The 16,227-nt window shown below is 39.2% G+C and overlaps 1 protein-coding gene and 1 non-coding gene across 2 annotated transcripts in view; both read right to left on the bottom strand.

Moving 5' to 3' along the window:
• The window catches only part of COP1 (COP1 E3 ubiquitin ligase), a 266,316-nt gene that overhangs the window by 25,794 nt on the left and 224,295 nt on the right, over positions 1-16,227 (bottom strand). The window lies entirely within an intron of this gene.
• Positions 8,627-8,762, bottom strand: LOC149462808 (small Cajal body-specific RNA 3). Its single transcript, XR_016312585.1, has one exon.

Here is a 16,227-nt window from a genome sequence, read left to right as displayed (position 1 = left end):
AAACGAACCAGTCTTGGGCATGACCACCATATATGCAAAACATCTCCACGATGGCCTCAAACCCGAAAGCAGAGATCACTATAGGCAAGATTCGCCTGGGCTATACGAGCCGGGACCCAATACCAATGAAACAGTACTTTGTATGCCACCTCCAGCGTGGCTGTATTAAATGAACATTTAGCTATAAACGACCAGGCCTTATTCCAGTCCTCCAGATCCACGACTGCCCCAATTCACGCTCCCACTAGGCAACATCTAATAGAGAAGTACGCAATGAGCGCCTTTTCAAGGGTGCATAAAGTAGGGAAACAAGATCCGGGGCGCCTGGACGCTGTTGGCAAAGCTGTTCAAAGGCATATTTCTAATATGGAAAGGCGAAAGTGCCACGCAGTGAGGTCAACCAGTGCTGCAATTGAAGGTAACGGTGATTCCCGAAGAGTTCCAGGTGGGGAAGAATGTAAACGTCAAAAAAGTAGCACCTGCGAAAAACCATTGGTCACCCACCAAGAACACGGCCCTGGCTGATCCAAAGAGAATTATTGACAATGGGGAGCAAGGGAAAAAAGTTTGTTTATTTAACGCAAAAATGGAAGAAAAACTGATCCGTGTAAAAGCAGCCTTACTCTATAAAATCAAATGCTGGGATAACAGCTACAAGATATGTTTCTAAGGTTATAGACTTTCTCCTAAATGCAAGCTATGCAGTATTCAGACATCTGTGCAAGACATATGTGCAGCTGTATTTGTCCTTATTCACTCCTGTATTACACTCTGTGGAACTCAGCAGTCGGTGATGATCCTGTATGTACTCTCATCCTTAAATAGCTTATTTTAGGGAAAAACATTGTGCGACGGGACCTTAACATATGCACTGCTTAGGCTGCACATTGAGGGGAGGTTTTAGGTTGGTACAAAGTGTTATGTGGCAATCCACCATAGCAGGAAGCCCAGCAAGTGCATGTATTCAGAAACGATCACTTATTAATGTTTTATATGTCAGCATCAAAGGGTTAGACTTGGCCTTTCAGGGTAAGCTGCATGTGTTGCATCACAGCGCAGTACATAATGCCCTGGTACAATACACACACAGGAAAATTACAATTATCAGCACCTGCACTTCTCATTTCTATAAGCTTTTATACAAGCCAGTCAGTCACTTTGCTTAAGAGGTAAGTAAAGGTACTACTTGACATTCAAATATAACAAAGGAGTGTATGCCTGAGCTGGCTCATACATGAAATAATTACAGTTTGGACTTTACTAAATGTGTCCCAGTGTTCCTTTTCATGTCTTGGTAACAAGTTGCATTTATATCCGATACATTGGAATGTCAAGATTACTCTAAGATATGCTGTACAGCAACAAAATCAGAGAGGTTTATTAAATGTTAATTAAAACAATGTTTATTTCATCTATGAATCTTATAAAACAAAATGAAGAATTTAATTTTAGTCACCTAAAAAGTTAAAGCATTCTAGTTACGGACTAGGCTGTAAAGCCGCTTTTTAGGAAAATTCTGCTTAAAACAGATTTACATGGCTGCGGGCAAATTTATTTTCATACTGGCTTCTTACATCTTTCTGGCCCACTAGAAATCAATTTTGCTTCACATCACAAAGTTAAAGGATTAGGCCGTTTTTCTCTGATGGCTTCATGGTAAATTCTGTAGGCCGATTTATCTACTTGGTAACAAATTCTGATCCAATTCACTTATGACAAAATTACCAAAAAGTATCTCACCATTGTACAGTGGGCCATTTAGCTACTTTAAACATATATGTACAAAGTGAGCCCAAAAATAATGGGTGTTAAGTGTGTTTTCTTTCCTTCTACTGTGCAAGAGGTTGATCCTACTGTTCTTGCATATTATCAAAAAGCAAAAAGGTGATCTTACAGAACCATGCCAAGCAGCTGCTAAGAAGAATCCAATAACAGGATCCAAGAATAATGCAACTGAACAAAAAAACAGAAAAGGTACTTTTAGGCATATGTTCTGCCTTTCTAGTCTATGCATTGAAAGTGTAATCTTTACAATTCACCCAGTTGTGGCAAGATAGCTATAACTTAGGCTGGCCATACACTATACAATTTTCTGTCCAATATCTTTTAGATTTACCTTCAACTATGTAGTGCAAGAGCCTGCCTTATTGGATACAATTGAAAGTGTTGTTTGGGTTTGACCTCCTATTATATGGCTTTCGGTAAATCTAAACCAAACATCTCAAGAAAATTGTATAATGTATGGCCAATCCTACTGTCTCAGCAGCACTGGCAAATAGTGACTTGGTGATTGTAGAACACAAATAGAAAACGTGTGCAGATCTTGACAAATGAACATCAGATAGGTCCCAAGATTATACTATGACCAGTTCCAACAATATACATACACTGCTGAAAAAAAAAAAAAAAAAATGAAAGGAACACTTGTTAATCAGAGTATAGCATCAAGTCATTTAAACTCCTGGGATATTGATGTGGGCAGTTAAGTAGCAGAGGGGGTTGTTAATTTCATTAATACCAAAGCTGCCGAAACTGATTAACAGATGCACTAGATGGACAATGAACCCCCAAAACAGGAATGGTTTTACAGGTGAAGACCACGGACTTTTTTCCCTACTAATCTTTTCTGACAGTTTTTCACTAGTTTTGCATTTGGCTAGGGTCAGTGTCACTACTGGTAGCATGAGGCGATACCTGGATCCTACTGAGGTTGCACAGGCAGTCCAACCCCTCCAGGATGGCTCATCAATACAATCAATGTCAAAAGTGACACCTGCTACTATTCAATTAAAAGTAAGCGTTGTCGCAGCCCAGAGTGCATTTCTTTCTAATCAAGTGTGCAATGAGCTATGCCAGAAACCAGGAATTTTACAGCAGAGTCTGTAATGAGCCACTTACCCTGAGTGATATTACATATGATTTTGTGTGCATAAACCAAAAGTAGGTGTGCCTGGATTTTCTGTTCTGATGGCAAGTGTAAACGTTTATATTTCCCCATCACTCTCTGTTCTGGCAACCAGGACAAGAGAAGGTGAACCTCCTTAGCCAGGACATGGCAAGCATCAAAAACCTGACAGGTGTTTTAAGCCATCCACACACTATCCACAAGATCAACCCCTTCCAGCCTAAGGGTGAAACAAATGTTAATACCCAAGCACAATTTTGAAAGTTTGACATGTGTTGGTAAAACTGTACATATCATCACAACTGTGCATCCAGGTGGATTAAACTTGTTTTCTTCAGAACAAATTGGGCTTTCATTTGGTGGTAAATGGTAATGGATATCTCCTGAGTTTTTTTTGTTTGTTTTTTTATCAAAGGAAAACTGCCCCAAAATAGTAAAAAAAAAATTTTTTTTTAAATGCAACTGTATATTTCTTGTTACTATCATAACCTACTACCAAAGAACAAAAAATTCTGCTGCTCCTGAAGATCACAGCAATACCACATGTGTATGTTAGTAGTAGTTTGTAAGTACAAAAAAAAAAAAATAAAAAAACAAAAACAGAGCTGTTACTTATTGAGTGTTGTATTAATAGAGCTTACGGTTGCCAGATCCGCAGTTGCACATCTGAAAATAGTCCATAAAGGTGATCTGCACAACCAATGTTGCTCTAAAATCCTGCTTTTATTCAGAAAACCACAGTGTACAGTACGCAAATACAGTCAGTTGACGCATTTCAGCCTACACGGCCGTATAAGTGTTTTTGTACTCGTAGTAAGGGCCAGGTAGGATAAAAATTGTGCACATTTTGCTTTTTTTTTTTTTTTTTGTTTAATCCTACCTAAAATACAATTTAAAAAAAAAAAAAAAAAATCCTGCCCAACATATACTGACCTAGTTCAAACCTTGATTTTTTTTTTTTTGTTAATACACGTTCATTTTTCTCTCTGCAAGCAGAGAGATACAATGCATCTCTCCTCTCCATTGAGAGAGAGAGAAACAGAGGGGCTTCACAGTGACTGATTACTATAATACAATAATTGAAAAGAATGCAGCGCTTCAAATTGGAGATAAGCATGACATAAAATGGAAATAAAAGGATGAGTAAAAGTCTTAAAAAGTGCAACGTGGCATTCGTGATTCCTTAGATGGTTATTTGAAATAACTCTCCCTTTGATAATGAGTATGTACTCGAAACGCGTCTGGGAGACCCCTCTGTATAAGGATCCATGGCCCATATGCTACCTTACCATATCTGGATGTAAGTGCTAGTTCTTTCTTGCTTCTACAATTTTATATCTGCTTGCAATTGTTACTCCTGCTGTTATAATAAATACTACACTATTGGAGTTTCCTTTCTTTCTGGGCTCATTTTTTGGAACCTGCGAGCCCCCCCACCACTCATTAAGGTGATCCATGGTAGGAGACGTACACCCATGTGCATGATCCCCCTGGTGGCCGAAGTCCATATTGCATGATGTACCTTATGTGGTGATACATTATACTGGAATGAGGATATCTGCGCTGGTCGGATGACATCTGGTGACTCAACCCCACCTGACGACATCACCTGTTTGCAGAGTTCCGGTTTCCAGAGTACCTTTTGGAGTAGGTCTTATTTACTCCAACGCACATTAACATGTGCTATCTGGTTAGTACATTATATACTCACTTCTCATGAACCACGGAAGTCACGTTATTTCAAATAACCACCTAAGGAATCACGAATGCCACGTTGCACTTTTTAAGACTTTTACTCATTTTTTTATTTCCATTTTATGTCATGCTTATCTCCAATTTGAAGCGCTGCATTCTTTTCAATTATTGTACTATACACTAGAGGATTCAGGTATTTCCTTTATATGCTGGCGGATGACTTTATACCATAATACTTTGTTACCCTAGCGCTCGTACATCCAACATTTGATTACTATGATAGCCAATCAGAGGCTACCATAGCGATCAAATGACCCAGAACCAGGAGTCCTGACCATTAGTAAGGGACCCAGGGCACCCGGTGGGACCCATCTCTGTGCCCCCAGCACAAAGACAGGTATGCATATATGCGACCCCACAGAAAAAAGCCCAGTCCAGTGGGACCACATATATTTGTACATTCGGTGCCAAGGGGTTAAACAACAGTTCTAACTTTAGATATGGTACAACCTTAAACAACACTGTACTACAAAAAGAAGCTTGAAAATTCATTGTGTTGGCTGAAAATCATTTGGTCTTAAAGACAAAGTGAATGCCTTACATATAGTAGTAATTTGTCTACAGCAGGTGATAAATAAGAATTTGCCTTGGGTAACAAACTTTTCTTTGAGGCACACTTTATACTTCTCCCTCCTCCCTTTAAGGTTTACATCCAAAGAGGAGCAATAAACCCTGAAACCAACACAGGCAACTAAATATAACATCTTTTATAAGCTTGAGAAATATGTTGTGGATGTGATGTCTGTTTGCAAAGATGGAAAGGTGGTAACCATGAGGATGAGATTGTAAAGTAATAGAAACAGACCCCTGCAGCGTGTTAAGCTTAAACCCCTTGAGGACAAAGAAAACAATATAAACTAGAGATTCTTATAACTAGATAAATTATTTCCTTCAAGGTACTAATCATTTTTCATCTTCAAGCCTGTTCTTCACAAAGCAAATTTCTCAATTTGATTACAGATGAGAAAGCGGAAAGAGGGAAAAAAAAAAGCAAAAGTAGTAAAAAGTATAAAAATATAAAAGAAGGTCACATAGAAAAAGATTGTTTCAGAGAAGAAAAAACCCAACAGGCAGCTATAATAACTATTATACAGGTACCCTGGTTTTAAGACATGACAGTTAAAGGCACAATATGATCATGTCAAATAGATTTGATATATTGATGTTATCCCTGAAACAACCTGAAGCAAGACTGAATGACAATTTTGATAAAGGAATCTTAATTTCAGTTGAATTTGGAATGAACAAAACATACCAACCCAAATATTTCCAAATACAATTGGAATTCTTATCAAATGAAGAAAATAAATTGTAAGTACAGTACAGCAGATTTTTGAGAAATTCTGAGAAATCCCCAAAACAGTACATATCTTCAAAAGAATATTACACAGGTGCGTACCAATTGCACTTTCAGGCCCCATTCACACCAAGAGAAAGAGGCAGCACATTTTTTTTGGCGCAATTTTCCAGCGTCACATAGGGCAGCCCGTTGATTTCAATGGGCTGGGCTACACGTGGCAAAGTAGCTTATGGGACATTTTGGCAGGGTGCATGGTGCACATTTTTTAATACGTGTTTTGCTGCATTTGTCACCCGTTTTTTCACGTGGCAAAATGTGTGCTTGTTTGTGTGTTTGGTGTGCCATTAATTAAGGACATTAAAAGCGCAACTAGTTAATTTTAGGTGTATAAATGTGGCCATACACTATACAATCTATTGTACAATCTCCTTTAGATTTACAAAAACTATATAATAGGACAACACAGCATCTATCCAATCACTCTATATGCAATCAAGCAGGCCCTTGCACTATATCAGGGGTGTCCTGTGGGCTGCATACAGCCTGAGCCTGTCTGAAGGGACACTGGGGTAGCCAGGCAAAAGCACATGGGAAGAGAACCAAGGGATGCTGCGAAAAAACAGTTGATGGGTGAAGGGTGTGTGTGAAGTTTGTGAGTGGATTTTTTACTTGAATCAAGTGTTCATATTTTATGGGGTTGCACTTTGATCAATCCCTTTTGTCTTTGATCATATACACCTTAATTCGACTGGATATCCGAGAGCATGTTCCCTTAAGGGGCCAAAACTAATGAAGTAGCTACTAAGGATTGGCAGTGGATAAGCAGAATCTGGTTTCATTCCTAAGCATTTATGACCCTATTTGTTAGGTAAGGGAAGAAGGTGAGTGCCTGGTGCACCTACCCGGCGATGGGAAACACCACAATAGAGTCGGCATGGTGGGGTAATGTATATATGTTCACCATAATTCGGAGTCAAATTTGTGAGTGGATATTTTAACACATTTAATTTTTGGTAACATAAAACTGTTGCACTAGGGCAGGGGTGGGCAAACTTTTTGACTTGAGGGCCGCAATGGGTTCATATATTGGACCCGGGGGCCGGACCAAGAGTAGATGAATGATGTGTATGTGTCATCCATAGTAAGTATAGTAATATCCCCCATATAGTAATTCATCCCCCTATAGTAATTCATCCCCCATATAGTAATTCATCCCCATATAGTAATTCATCCCCCCTATAGTAATTCATCCCCCATATTAAGTCCCCAAGTCCCCCCTGTGTCAATTCACTTACCTTTGCTCCGCGCATTCCTCTCGCCGTGTTCCCGCTTCGTTCCGGTGTAGCATGAAAATCTGTCTCCTATGAGGATCTGTCCCCCTCGACGTATCTGCGCATGTGCCAGTTTCAGGCATTAGCAGCCGATCAGCGATCTCCGGCACATGCGCAGATACGTCGAGGGGGACAGATCCTCACAGGAGACAGATTTTCATGCTGCACTTGTCTTCAGGGCGGACTGTTAGAGGAGCCTAGCGGGAGCCTAGTTTCGCAGGCCGGATTAAAAGGTCGTAGTTTGCCCATTGCTGCACTAGGGTATGTTTTTGTTTTATTTTGCACGGATCTGGAGTTTTAAAGAAGCATAATACATGGAAGGAACACGTCATGGATCAGAAATTTTGGACACACATTTTCCTTATAAAGCGAGTTTTTGGCCAAATATAATTTATAGGTCAATGGTCAAGGTGAGCCAGGCATGGGGCCACAAGTCAAGCGCGGTGTTGATTATGGCTGGATGTTAATGCAACATATACTGGATTGGACGTTTATTATCTGTTACATTTTTTGGACTGTCACTTTATGCTTTCAAAGCTTATGGTTCTATTTATGGTGAGATAGCGCGCCACATTTGTTTCATTAAATACATTACCAAGACAATTCTTGGAATTACAAATATCATGAATACAAGCCTACCTTAGAAGAAACTAATGGGCTTGCATCTAGATATATCAATTCAAGGGTAGACCATAAATATAAAACACGACTTTCTGCTATAACAGAGATTCACATTTAATATAGTGCAACAAGTAGCATAAAATGGTCAGATTACCTATATATGATTAGCCCTGCCAATCATTTACAGGCAATTATGGTTTGAGAGTTTACATGTGAGCGGCTGCGGAAAGCTGCAGGATCTCTCAGCCTCCTGTTGCTTATAATGGGGCTTCATCCCGCAGATAATCACCAGGAACCTCTAACCCCCGCCGGGCTTCCCACATGCAATCGCACACTGTCCCATTCACAAATGTGACCTAATTGATACCATTTCTACTACAGCTTTTATAAATCTGCTTGAATTCTTACCTTTTTTGTATTAACTAAATGACAGCTGTACACATACCAATAAAAACAGAATAAAAGAAACATATGAAAAGAATAGAAAGATGGCTGTAAACATACTGCAGACATGATGCTTCGCAGACAATTAGCATCCAATGTAAGTGTTCACACACAAAAAACATTAGTGGAATGACAGAAAAGAAAGGCAGTATATGATGAAAACAAGTCATTAGTAACAAACCATTTGGCACGACACAACTCGTGTCCTGCACATCTTGTTGGCACATTGATCTGTGCCGCTCTTTAACTACCAGAACGTATCAGTGGGGTTATGTGTGGAGAGGAACGATCAGGCTCTGTGTATGCTTGGCAGAGTCAGACAGAGATCACCAGTACATTACTATAGGAAGACAGATTGTACGTGCAGACACTTCACCTGCACGTATTCAGTAATTCAGCTTCCAAATATCTCTATGACTTTCTATTCAAAGTACAGTTCAATGTAAGGGGCAAAAAATGTGATCTGCTAGGTTACGAGATTATCCAATTATAAAGTACATTCCATCTTGTAAATTATTTAGTTGCCAATTGAGTTCCAGCAAGAACTGTTTCCATAAAAAATACAAGTGTCTCCACTTGTCAGCTACAAAGGGGAACATTTACAAGAAAGTGACAGGCAAGTGAAGAAAACCTTAACAGGTAAATTGACAGGATTTGACTGCTCAGCATTAGGGAAAGAACATTTTATACATAGCAGTCAACATAAAAATGTCCAAGTTTTGATGGCCAATATGCAATACTGACCTAAAACAGACTAGGCTACTAATAATTCATGGTATGCCACATTCCAAAATCGAACCCCACAATACATTTTCGGGTCCCCAGAATGCTGGAATCCTTCACTAAATAGGCCTTTATTGAGAAACCCTAAACACCTGCATTGGTTGTTTACTTGGGTATTATAGAAAGATATCCACTAATATCTGGGACAACATAAAACACTACGCATTTCTGTGCTAGGAACTGTAGCAAACTGAAGGAAAAGCATCCACCCATAGCTCTAATATACTGCAGACACATAACAAATAAGACTTCAAACATACAGGGGTTGGACAAAAATATGGAAATACTTCATGATTTGCTGGTGTGAAAGTAACAATATGTTTTGCATTGAAAGTGGAAGTGATGCAACATTCCTTTTCTTCCGCTATTTGATGAGACACCTAGCTAACAAGTGGGAAGCCTCACTTTCGTCATTCATTGCATGTGCTGCTAGTAATATTGAGTCACGCCAGAGATTACGGAGCTTCAAAAAAAAAAAAAGGGCAAATTGTTGGTGTCGCTTAGCTGCTGCCTCTGTGACTGATGTTGACAATATATCTTCGGTGTTGCGAGGTTCAGTATTCAAGCGCATGACGGCATATACAGTTTCCGGGGAAAAGTTGTCTAATAAGCATAAGCACGGTCAACATGACCAAATGACTGAAAGAAAAAACATACATTGTGCAAGTTTGTGACCCAGAATAAGAAAACAACTGCAGCAAAAGTGACTGCAAAGCTCAATCTCAGTCTTCCAAAGCCTCTGTCCACAAAAACTGTGGGGAGGGAACTCCAGAAGTAAAACTTTCGTAGGCGAGCTGCAATTGCCAAACCACTAGTAACCAATCTTAATGCTCAGAAGAGGAGAGAGCAGTGCAACAACCATAAATCGTGGACTATGGATCAATGTAAGACTGCAATATGGTCCGAATCAAGCTGCATACTGTTCCCAACCACCGGACATGTTTGTGTGTGGCAAACACAGTCCCAAGCTCATGGCTAGGACTGTCTTGTGCCAACAGTGAAGCATGGTGGCGGCGCAATCATGGTTTGGGCAGCCAGATCTTTGTATTCTGCAGGCCACTTCGTGACATTTAGGGGTTTATTTACTAAAGCTGGTTGACTCAGAATCTTGTGCACTTCTGCATGGAAACCAATCAGCTTCCAGGTTTTATTGCTAAAGCTTAACTGAACAAGCTGAAGTTAGAAGCTGATTGGCTACCATGCACAGGTGCACGAAATTCTGAGTCAACCAGCTTTAGTAAATAAACCCCCTAGAGTCACTGCAGGCCCCATCTCTGAGTCAATGCCAGCGACAATGTACACATTCTAGCCGACAATAAGCACCCCATGGTTCAGACATTGTTTTCCAAAGACAGTGACATTTACCAAGATGATAATGCTCAGATTCACACAGTTGGTCATTGTTTGACGACCATGTAAACAAACTCTCAGACCTGCTCTGGACCTCACAGTTGCAATATCATACAGCCACTATGGTCAATTCTGGAGAAGGTGGTTGGGGCTCTTTTTCCGCCTCCGGCATCTCTGCAAGAACTGGAAAGATTTTTCCATGAAGAATGGTATCAGATTTCATTATCCACCATCCAAGACTTATATTTGTCAATTCCCAGGAGAATTCAGGCTGTTTTGGATGCCAAAGGAAGTCCAACACTATAATAGGTAACAATTTTGTTCTTTTACCTGGTCTTTCCATAATTTTGTCCAACCCCTGTATAATCTTTCTGGAGAACAGTAGTTCAGATATACAAAAACATGTACTGTCTATGGCAGCCAACTAGATCCCAGCTATCATTCTTCTGGTGCAGGTCAGAGCAAAGAACTGACTTGTTAAGGCCAATGCACCTTTTTCCCAAAATGGGAATTATTTCCCCTTGGGAGAAATACATTTTTGCTGCTTATTATGTTCAGAAACCTTTTTGAGAATGTAGTTTTTTTTATGAATGCCTGGCCTGTGTATAGTCATCTAAAAATATTCCTTTGAAAGGCAGTTTATTCCTGTGTACATACACATGCATTTTAATGGTACACAGACATTTGGGCTTCAAAGTATGCAAAAGAAAAACAATACAATGGATCTTTACAGTACATCTTGCTGTACAGTTGTTCAGGGGTTAAAAAACAGCTTTTTTTACCTTTAAAAAACATGCCTGCTAAGGACTATGTAAACACATTAACTTCCATCATAACCTCTGTAATATTTACAGCCTGAGTGCACCTGATGAGTCTTATGAACTTCAGTACACTGTGCACTCCATTTACAAGGAATTATTATGTTGGTCCATTAAAGCATCACCAATTATATGCAACTTCGCTATTTTTTTTTACAGTGCAAAACCATTTGCAAGCACTCTTCAGGCACCTTAATGCTACTTCTGCTGCCAAACATCATCCTTAATATCATATCCCCTTTTCACTTGAAAGCTCAGTGCAAGCCATCTGAATGGCTCCTATACTGCCAAGGCATTTCATCCTGTTTTTCCCTAATGCCAGATATTATTATTATACAGGATTGCCCTGAAGTTCTTCCTTGCCTCACATCACTTGTCAAATATATTTGTTTGGACTGGAAATGACAGAACCAGTCCATGTCCTAAGTCACTGAGTACACAGTTAAACTCTACAATAGGTCTAAGATCATTGTCTTGCTGGGACAGATACATTATGACTGAAAGAATGTTCCTCCAGTATTCATGCAAAGTAAGGCATGTGACCGAAAGTTTAGGCATTTGGTCATGTGATCACTGCTGAAGGAGTAGAATAGCTAATCTGAGTTTGATCAAAGCCTTCAGCAGCGACCATATGATCAAATGCATGGGCATTTGGATCATAGCACTGGAACAGTATTTTCTCTGGGTAATGTAAGTATTTCAGCTTACTCATTTCTTTATCTTTGAAAGACTAAATCTTGCCACTAATATAGGACCTCTTTCTGGATGTCCTTGCTGCCTTCTTCTGATAAATTACACTGTTTTTTCAGAAAGTGTTAATCATATTTGCAAACCATAGAAATAAATGGATGCTTCAGCAACATACCTGCTGAATGGGAAAAGATTGGCGTTGTTAACCAATTACATTAGAAACTGGCAAAACATCCAAGAGGATTTACAAAAGAGGCCAAGATTGCCAAATTGGTAAAGACTATACACCATTAAAGGGTAACTCCACTTTCGTTGGGAAAAAATAAATAGGGAATTAAAGTAATATATAATATACACTTCTGATACAAGTCATTTTGTAATTGAAGGTTATTAAAAATTACTTTCCTTTTTGCAGCGCTGTAATTTTCTGTAAAATGCAATGCAATGTGGCAACCTGGAGGTGTTCTGTACACAGAACGTCCCCCAGTAACATCATTAGAGCGATTGGTTCACTTATTTTCCTATTTTACTAGAAGTCTGCACTAACATACAAGTCAGATTTCAGACATCCTCTGCAACAAAAATGTCATTTTTGGTGAGATACTCCAAATACGAAATCACTTCTTATGCAGGCCATACATGGGTCGAATTCCGAAATGAATTTTCTTTAGAAAATCCTAAATTTCAAGCATCTTGTAATCCAATGGAGCCACCATTGATTTCGAAATTTGACCAACCAAGCCTTTAATTTCACCTCGCATTGCTACAGAAAAGAATTTTCGTGGCCAAGAATTCTTTTTTCTTTCCAGATCACAGATCAGGATCATTTCATTTTCAATTACATTTCTCACATGATTCTCTTATCATTGATTAGGAATTCGTTCGTTTTTCAAAAACTTTCCAACATGCCTGATCACTCAAATTTGATGTTCGCTCGAAAATTGTCCATTGCTATGGCCCACTAACGGTGCGAAATTCAAACAAAAATTTGTAGAAAAAAATGTTCGAAAGAAAACTCTTTCGGAATTCGACCCATGTATGGCCAGCTTAAGGGGATGCTGATCCTGCAATTTTCCTCATTATAGCCTTGCAGCAGCTGATTGGCAATTATGAAACCAGTCCCAATAGATTCACTTTCCACATGGACACAGACAAACCGCTCTATCTTCAGAACAAAAAGGAAGGAATCTGCAACAAAGTTTGTTAAAATCCTTGCAATGTACATAGATAACGAAGAGGGAAAGGTTTTTTTTTTTCCCCCTCAAGAAAAGTGGAGTTACTCTTTAAATAATTAAATAAAGGAGAATGCTTAACCACTTGCCCTCTGGAAGATTTACCCCTCGTAATGACCAGGCCATTTGTTGCTATTCGACACTAAGCTATTTCAACTGGTCATGTAATGCTGTACCCAAACAAAATTTATGTCCTTTTTTAATACAAACAGAGCTTTCTTTTAGTGGTATTTGATCACCTCTGGGTTTATTTTTTGTGATCTAAATGAAAAAAAAAAAAAACAACATTTTTTAGTTTACTATATATTTTTTATAACAGAAACTCAGTCATACATGTAGACCAACATGTATTCTGCTACATGTCTTTGGTAAAAAAAAAATCCAAATATATGTATATTAGTTTGTGTTAAAGTTATAACGTTTACAAACTATGGTGTATATATATTGGAATTTACACAGCTTTTACTTTCTGAATGCCTATCATATTTCATGAGGTGCTAAAATGCCAGGGCAGTAAATCCCCCCCCCCCCCCAAATGACCAATTTTTTGTAGACACCTCAAGGAATTTGAGAGGCATGTTGAGTCCATGGAACATTTTACTTTTTGCCACAAATTTTTGGAAAACAACAAAGTTGTCAGTTAAATGATTTATTGTTCATGCATATCATGGGCATATATGCAATAAGACACCAAAAACACATTATGCTACTTCTTCCAAGTATGGGGATACCACATGAGAGAATTTTTGGCAGCCTAGCCACATAAATTCCCCCCAAAATTCAATGACCACTTCCATGCTTTCAAAGGGCATATTTCCTCATATCACTTCCTCACTACCTATCAGTTTCGGAGACCCTAAAATGCCAAGATAGTACAACCCCCCCCCCCCAAAATGACTCATTTTTGGAAAGTAGACACCCCAAGGAATTTTATAAGAGGCATGGTGAGTATTTCACAACCTTGGTGCGGTGAGCTCCGTGTCAGGGAACCGACTGGCAGAGGAAGAAGATGGTCACCCGTGGAGGTGTTAAGAGAAGGCGATCACCACGAGGAAGGAGAAGACTTTCTTCCCCAGAGCAGAGGGCTCGTCTTCACCAGAAGGGCAAGGTGAAGGCAACAGTATGAATGCATAAGAGGTTTAAAAGCACCATACCTCCCTTCCATTTTGGTTTTATGTAAGAAAGGAGTGAAAAGCCCCTCGTGGTCTAGAGGCAGAAGGAGTTGGTGGAATCTGGATGGTATGTCATATACACTCATCAGGATACAAATTTGGAGGTGAGAGCTCTGTGAGCACAGAGATGGCACTGTATTGTGCGAAGTCAAAAAGAAGCACGTATATTTTGATGTTGGATAATCACGCACTTATATGTAGACTTTATGAACTGACGCTTTTATATATTTATACATGTTGAAATGCAATAGGATATTTATCTTGTTTATATTATATGCTAATTTAGTTATGTGCAAGCGTCATCTTCAATTAGGATATCAGCAGTGCAGCACCATCTACCAGATTATTCATTTTGAAGGGTTTTGAAAAAGAATAAAAGAAAAAATACATTTTTGTTTTCTTTCTTCATGTCCAAAAACTTGTGGCAACAAATGAGACCTGCAAAATATTCACCATGCCTCTTAGCAAGTACCTTGGAGTGTCTACTTTCCAAAAAGGGGTCATATGGGGGGGGAGGTGCTTCTACTTTCCTGTCATTTCAGGGCCAACATTAGAAGCTTAGGCCACACATCACCCACTCTTTTAACCACTTGGAGACCAAGCCTTTTCTGACACACTTTGTTTACTTGAAAAACTTTTTTTGCTAGAAAATATATATTTTAAAGCAGAGGCCCTAGAGAATAAAAAGGTGAGTGTTGAATTTTTTTTTTTGCCACACAGTATTTACGCAATTTTCAAATGAAGATATTTTTGGAAAAAAATACACTTTAGAATTTTAAATGCATAAAATCACAATATATTGCCCCATTATATGATAAACTATAAAAGATGATTTTACGTCGAGTAAATGTATACCAAACGTGACATGCTTTAAATATCCATAGGCGATTGTCGCAAACGTGCGCATCAGAGATGGATGCAGTTCAACCATTTTGGCTTCAACCTCCATCTTGGCAGTGGAATTGACCCTCTTGATATATGTTATTCCCTCATTCTCATTCCCCCCTCCCTTCCTGAGAGGCACAGTGACAGATGTGTGTGTGTTAAAAATGTCACAGGCCAGATCCCAGCAGGGAGCCATGTGGTGCTGCACTGCCAGGAGAACATGTGTAATTTCACACCTCGTGAAAAGATAACAGAGCCTTCCCAGGAGTTAAAAGGGACTCTGGGCTAATAAACTTAACTCAGCATAGGTGACAGAATTAGATGAACACTTCTCGAATCAATTTTTCCCCTATGTTTCATATCTTGGAATATGAGAGACTTACACTAAAACCAGACATCCCGTCAGATGGGCTAGGAGCAGGCGAACCATTTGATGGGTCATTCGAATTATCTCGGACCATCAGGGGAGCCGAAACATAGAACTCCCGAACCGTGCCACATATAATTTCATAATTCATATCTAAATAATCCTCAGAATTATCTGCATAATAAAATACCAGAATATGAATTATGAAAGATGTGGGCTCCAGTTTAGGGTTCCGCCTGACGACCCCTCCCTGCACAAGGGATTGGTTTGTTACTTCAGAACCACCCCCTGCCGGGAAACTTTAAAACCGGCTGTCAGGCCTAAGAGAGGTGAAATAAAGGCATCTCTCATTTTTCCATTGTAACAGCGGGTGATCAAAGCACCATTCTGCTCTAAAAAAAAACTTGGATCTGCTTACATCAAAGGCTTACTGGCAAGTAACTTAACCCTTTAACTTCTCTCTGGTATCTCTTTGCTGTACTATGCGGTTTCCTGTATATGTATATATATATCTTAGTTACATCTTCTCTGTAAATATTTTTATTGCACCTGTTTGACCCTTTTAGTAATTACT

This window comes from Staurois parvus, unplaced genomic scaffold (assembly GCF_062004578.1).
Source record: "Staurois parvus isolate SC_StPar_1 unplaced genomic scaffold, SC_StPar_1.0 ptg000166l, whole genome shotgun sequence".
Lineage (NCBI taxonomy): Eukaryota > Metazoa > Chordata > Amphibia > Anura > Ranidae > Staurois > Staurois parvus.
The sequence above is the reverse complement of the archived record's forward strand: the minus strand, read 5'-3'. Positions and strand labels throughout refer to the sequence as shown.